The sequence below is a fragment of the Ceratina calcarata genome, unplaced genomic scaffold, assembly GCF_001652005.2.
Source record: "Ceratina calcarata isolate Rehan_Ccalc_2016 unplaced genomic scaffold, ASM165200v1 scaffold579.2, whole genome shotgun sequence".
NCBI classification, from domain to species: Eukaryota; Metazoa; Arthropoda; class Insecta; order Hymenoptera; family Apidae; genus Ceratina; species Ceratina calcarata.
Window position 1 is genome coordinate 86,685 of NW_017177008.1, and position 6,066 is coordinate 92,750.

Sequence of the window (6,066 nt, forward strand, 5' to 3'; positions counted from 1 at the left end):
TAAATTTCGCTTGTATATTGTATGTCAATAATATGAAGAAAATATTGAGTCTAATTTTTGTTAAATTATATATTAAAACAATTAAAAATAATTCCTATTAGTCCAAGTCTCAATTTCCAAATAAAAAAGTAAAGATTTGTAACTTTTTTATTGCGGTCTCTAATCAAAATTTGAAACATCCTGTTTGTAGATCTAAATAAATGACGTGCATGTACAAAGTTTCATAAAAATCGTTAATAACATGAAAAAGTTACGTACATTGCAACATGTAAAAAATTTATCTCAGTTGCAGACCAAAAGTCGTGAAAACCTGCGACCTTTTCAAATTTTCCCTTGTAGCTCATAGCAACGTTAACCGATTTTTATGAAACTTGGTACACGCATATAAGTTAAATCTACAAACGGCATGTTTTAAACTTTTATTATGACACCGCAATAAGAAAAGTAAAAATCATGTCTTTTACTTTTTGCAATTTCTATTCATGCAGTTTCCTTTAATTATTTATTACACGTTATATAATAAACTATGCCTTCTAACATCAATTATTTGGTTCAATATGAAAAAAGCTATTCAGTTTTAAAATGAGTACGAATATTAACGGGTTCACTGTACATGTGAAAAGTAATGTTGTTTAAAAGATATCAGCTTCGTTTGATAGCCTTTTATTTGAGTGTAAACGTCAGGCACACTTATTATTAGTGAAAAATCTTTTATATATTAACTCACCGTGCTGTCCATGGTAGAACCTTGGTGCCCTCCAAACTGATGCTCCTCAATTCATATTTAGATCTGTGACGAAGAGGTGACCCAGGCGCGGTAGGAGTATGGATAACGCTCCTCAAGCTCTTGGAGCTGGTCGCGGTGAGAGCGTGCCTCCTACCGGAGGTAGCCTCTCTAGTCGACTGGTTCGACGATCTCTTCAAAGAACTCATTGTTCACGCGAAAAATCTCTTCCTGAGAATAGTGATTCTCTCTTTCACATTCTTTCAAAAACGTTCAACTTCGCGAGGACCTTCGTCAAAACCGAACATCGATTGAATGAAGTTCGAAAGTAAACTCGTAGAACGTACATATTTTTCACCGTCTTGTAATGTCTTTCAAACTTCCACTTTTAGTGCCTGATGAGTCTTTAAAAAAAACACTGTTTGTACATTCTGCAAATGGCCTTACCAAATTTTATTTAAATTGTTATTTAGTATGAAATACATCAAATTTTTTATTAAATTATATTATTCTGTATTATTACTTAAAATTTTATTGAGATTTTGCATTTGGTTATTTGGTCTATTTTAAAATGTCAAGAATTTGAGTTTCCATTATTTGTACCAGAATCGGCATTTAATTTATCGAGTTTCTGACGTGTGTTGTGAAGGTAAATTAGTTTATAATATTTTATAATATTCTACCGATTTCAAGTTCTTCAAAGATATGTTTTAAATAATAGAATTCCGCGTTTAAATCGGTGATTAAACGCAGTTCGTCTTTTCGAACGAACTTTCAATTGTTTTTTAAAGCTATCTCCGGAAATTCTTTAGAAAGGGGAAACCCATTTAGGAAGTGCTGCTAAAGAGTCTCGTCAAGCGCCTATTACTGACTGAATTCTTCTTCTGTTCCGAGTTCAATTGCCTGATTCACTTTGCGATTTCAAAGATGAACATATCCTTCCTTCTTGTCTTTCAAGGCTCTTCCAGCTTGTTCTTTTATTTAAAAAAAAGTAACCTTCCGAGCTAGGAACAGTTCCTTACTCGTCTCGAGCATTGTCAAAGAGATAACAAGCCTTCAATCGTGAGTCAAATTAAGAATTAGAACATTTTTTATTTTCTAGGATGTTCTATCCTTTTTTGCTTTGAGGAGAAACGTAAATTTAAACACTTCACAAATTTGCATTTTGCAAAGTACTTCAGAAAACCAGTTATTAATTCAATTTGAAATAACTAATCTACGTGCTTTAATTGGAAGCATTAATTTTTGCGACATATTTATGCCTTCGGTTGAATAATTAATCTCTTGAAATGAAGGAATTGTTAAAACTGCTTTTGAAGTTTCTTGCAAACTGTTGCAAATTGTAAAAGAAATCAATCTTCATTTACAGTGTATCATCATAAATCTGTGATGCGTTCGATCATTAATCAAATTCTTTCCATAGCTCCATATCGACCTTACTGGTCTAATTTCTTATTACAAAAATTGACATTCCTTTTTTAATTCAAGAAACTCTTTGACCCATAGTGCCTTTGAACCCATCTTCGAAGAATCCTTTAATTTTCATAAAATATTAACTCTATTTGTGAAGTTTTAGATTCCTTTTCTACATTCGAATGTCTTATCCATTGCATGAATTTTAATAGTAGACGTGTTATAAGTCTTTTCCTTTAAATTCATTTTAAGACTTAATTAATTACGAAACAATTTGGAAGAAAAAACTCTACGTGGAATTTAATTTCATTAACGTCTCGGTTCCGTTTCGCAATTCACAGCGTGACAACCGTTCTCGTAACGCGTCTTCGTTTAGTATATCGGTGTCGTCGGAGATCTTTAGCCATTAATTAACTCCCCTAGAACTCCTGTTTTCAGTTCGCACCCTGATTTTAGATGTACTTTCAGTCTACCGAAACTTCGTTTAGACCTCCTGCTTTAATAATTAATTATTCAGTTAAACAATTCCAATTAACTTCACATCACTTCTTATTCACAGCCTTTTCATTTGTGCATATAAGATAATTAATTACAGGTTAAAATGAGAAACGAAAAGAGCATTAATGTCTATTTTATAGTTGATACGATTTTTTATTTTAAATCTACTTTTTAATAACTAATAATTAAGCTCTCAACTACTCTTATATATTGCACATCTTCCAATTCACGTCTCTTAATTCAAACATAAATGTATACTTCTTTTCATTTTAGTATTTAAATTAATTCTATTCTAATAGTTATATTCTAGTGCTTTTCAAGTTGCTCCCTTTTTAATTTTCCTTTCACTCCAGTTAATATTTCAAAGTATCCCTGAACCTCCCGAGTTCTTGTTTCCTTCAACAATTAATTCAATTACGTTTACACTCTTTTTGAACTTATGAACACGAGTCTAAACGTTATTAAAATAGTTCAATGAAATGTTTTATATCTTCTCCAATGCACATATTTCATGTATAATAAAACAGAAAATTTTTAACTGACACTGTTTACTTGAAAAGAAATTCTGGAAGGTACCTATGTCTCTCGGTCCGTCACCCTTGCATGTCCCCCTTAATTAAATTCCAGTCCCAACAGAATTTCGTCAAAGGCCCAATACCGTTACGCAATCGACGAAGTGACGGCCAAACGTAATGAAGCCAACGATGAGGAACCGGCCTCCACTGATCTCACGGCAACGCGTTTCGTTTTGAATCTCGGTTGCTCGGATAGAGAACTGAACTGTCGCATCGGGTCGGATAATAATCCAACCGGCAACCATAAATGACTACGCCACCTTTCAACCCCACCGTGGTTTACCACCATAACTGGCCGCGCGCCGCTTGCTCGTTTCTTCTTGCCAGCCCCACTACTCGTCACGTTCAGCCTGTATCCTATATCTCCCCGTACGTACTCAACACCGTCGCCGCGCCGATGCGATGCTCCGATCATCGACGTTTTTTTCACCCGGCCGATACCCCCGTCTTTGCTTCGACTACGTGCTTCGCTGATTCGGGGATCGATACATCGTCCTCTTCGTCCGCCCCTTACGATTAAACGCGCAAACCCGCCACCGCAACTATACCGCGTGCCTCCTCTTCTGCGTAACTTAAATAGAACTTGGAAACGATTCGATGCGAAGATATCTAGGAGGTACACGTGCCGCGGGTTCTCCGGCGAACCTGCCGCGTGTTGGAGAAAGTCCGCGGTCAAGCGTGCGACAGACAATTATGTTTACCCCTTTTATAGTTGCTGCTTTGACGATGATCAACGTTGCTTTCTTCTAAGAGATAAGGGGTCCGTCGGCAAAGTACGCTTAGCAGCCGATCGATCGCATCTCTTCTGTGTTTCTTAAATAAGGCTTATTGTTGGGGGACATTTGACGGACCTACGAAGACAAATGTGGTTCCAGGAATTCAGTCAGACAAAAACTGATTTTTTTTTATAATTAATAACGTTGGTTACTTTGACAGTGCTAAAGTTTACGCTTTTTTGGAGAAGATACTGAGGGTTATTTTGGAATTGATTTACGTAATTTGTGGGTAGATAACAGAATGTGATACAATACTGTTCACTTAGATAGCCTTGAATAGTCCATATTATGTTTCGGTAGGAAATTATATGTAATATGAATAAAGTAATACAGATATAGAGATCAGATATACATAGTATTGTTGTACATATTTCTTCTCTGATCTATTGCAAAGTACCGACTAACTGTGATTATATAAATACTTGACGTTATTCATATGGAAACCAGAAACTTGTGATATTGACAATAATAACGTATTAAATTATAATGAAAACGGATTTAATTAGTAAGCAAGAAAATCTAATAAATAAAATCCCTTCTAATAAAATAATAATAAAATCCCTTTTTTGGCATAAACTGACGTGGCATATATCAACTTTTACCCTTTTTATTCAAAAGCAATTATTCTTAGCAATTATAGGTAGAAAGGAAGAGACTAAGCTTATAAAAGTTTTCAAACTGTATAATAGAAAATTGATTTATATCGTGGAGTGTTAATAAAAAGATATAATTTTAACTGCAAAAAAATCTGACTATATGTATACAATGTACAACGTGCTTAAAAATATCCCATTTTTTTTGTAACTTCGTTACAATAACGGTTGACGTCAGCTTGCAAAAAGTAATCGAGTTTTATTTTATAATTGATGTTCTAGTATTCTAACGCAGAGATACACGTTATGTAAACAACAGACTATTGAAGATAATTCAGCGAATTTTCGACTTGAATAAGCCTTCCACATTACTCAATTGAACAAAAAATAATATAGAGCTAAAAGCCCAGCTAAAAATATCTGAAAACAATTCAGTTGAACAAGTATTGTGTAAAATACCATTCTTGCATACTTAATAGTTTACTTTATAAGAATGAATAATTAATAATAAGAAAACTGTTCTAGTTTTCAATGAGCATTTGACTGATAGTTGCCATGAATATTGTTTTACATAATGTAAGACAATATTGATCATAAAATACGACTTGTTATTTCAATCTTAAATGAATTGATAACATTTCCACAATAATCTGTACTTTTGACTCATCGTAAATTGCGCGTCGGTGAATATGGTGGAACGCACAGTACTAAAACATTTATTCGCACCACGTATTTCATTAAAATCGACGATAATTTAAAAATCGTTCATTCTGCTAACGGTGCCGCGTTGCACCGTTTAACAGGCTTTTCTCCTTGAACGAATTCCACCGACCACGTGCGTTACGTACGAAACGCAAGCTCATTAATTTTATTCACCAACCATTCTTCCCGATATCACACTTCATGACGATGCATTTAGCTCGTTAATATTCATGCTGGTACTATTAAACACCTTTCACGTTCTTCCACTTTATCCTTATTAGTTCATAGTCGACTTGAATTACTGCAGCTAAAAAAATATTTGTAGCTGTTCTTGAAGGTTGCCAAATTTAATTAAAATTGGAATTCGACCGTTCAGAAACATTTCCTTTTAAGATCGACAGACAGCAACATTTGACTCGTTGTATTTTAGCCGCGCTTACATATTGCTCGCCCCGCTAACGGAGAAGTTTGCGTTTATTTTCGGCCAAAATACATTGAGTTATATGTAGATATAGGGAAAAACTGTTCAGAATCATACATCCGACAATATACATATTTCACGATCATCGAAATTCGTAAGAATAGGATGATCTAAGTCTACTATTTTACTTCATTTAATTAATACTAGCAGCTGTTTTTCGTGAATATCTTGGAAATTAAGATCACGCGGTAGTAACGTGTATTTTAAAAGGAACAGTTGTTTAGAACGATGACTTTGACAATTTATAGTATAGTAAATTTGACATATTTATAGTTCAAGGTCATTGAAATCGGTGAGGTACCCT

General features: G+C 34.3%; 1 long non-coding RNA gene across 1 annotated transcript; it reads right to left on the reverse strand.

The window, feature by feature from the left end:
- Window positions 1-1,311: 1,311 nt before the first annotated feature.
- On the reverse strand, window positions 1,312-3,580 carry LOC113464883 (uncharacterized). The gene is made up of 2 exons (XR_003389753.1): window positions 3,212-3,580; window positions 1,312-3,031 (listed from the first exon to the last, which is right to left on the reverse strand). It is a non-coding gene; the product is annotated as an uncharacterized LOC113464883 (long non-coding RNA).
- Between the last annotated feature and the right edge of the window lie 2,486 nt (window positions 3,581-6,066).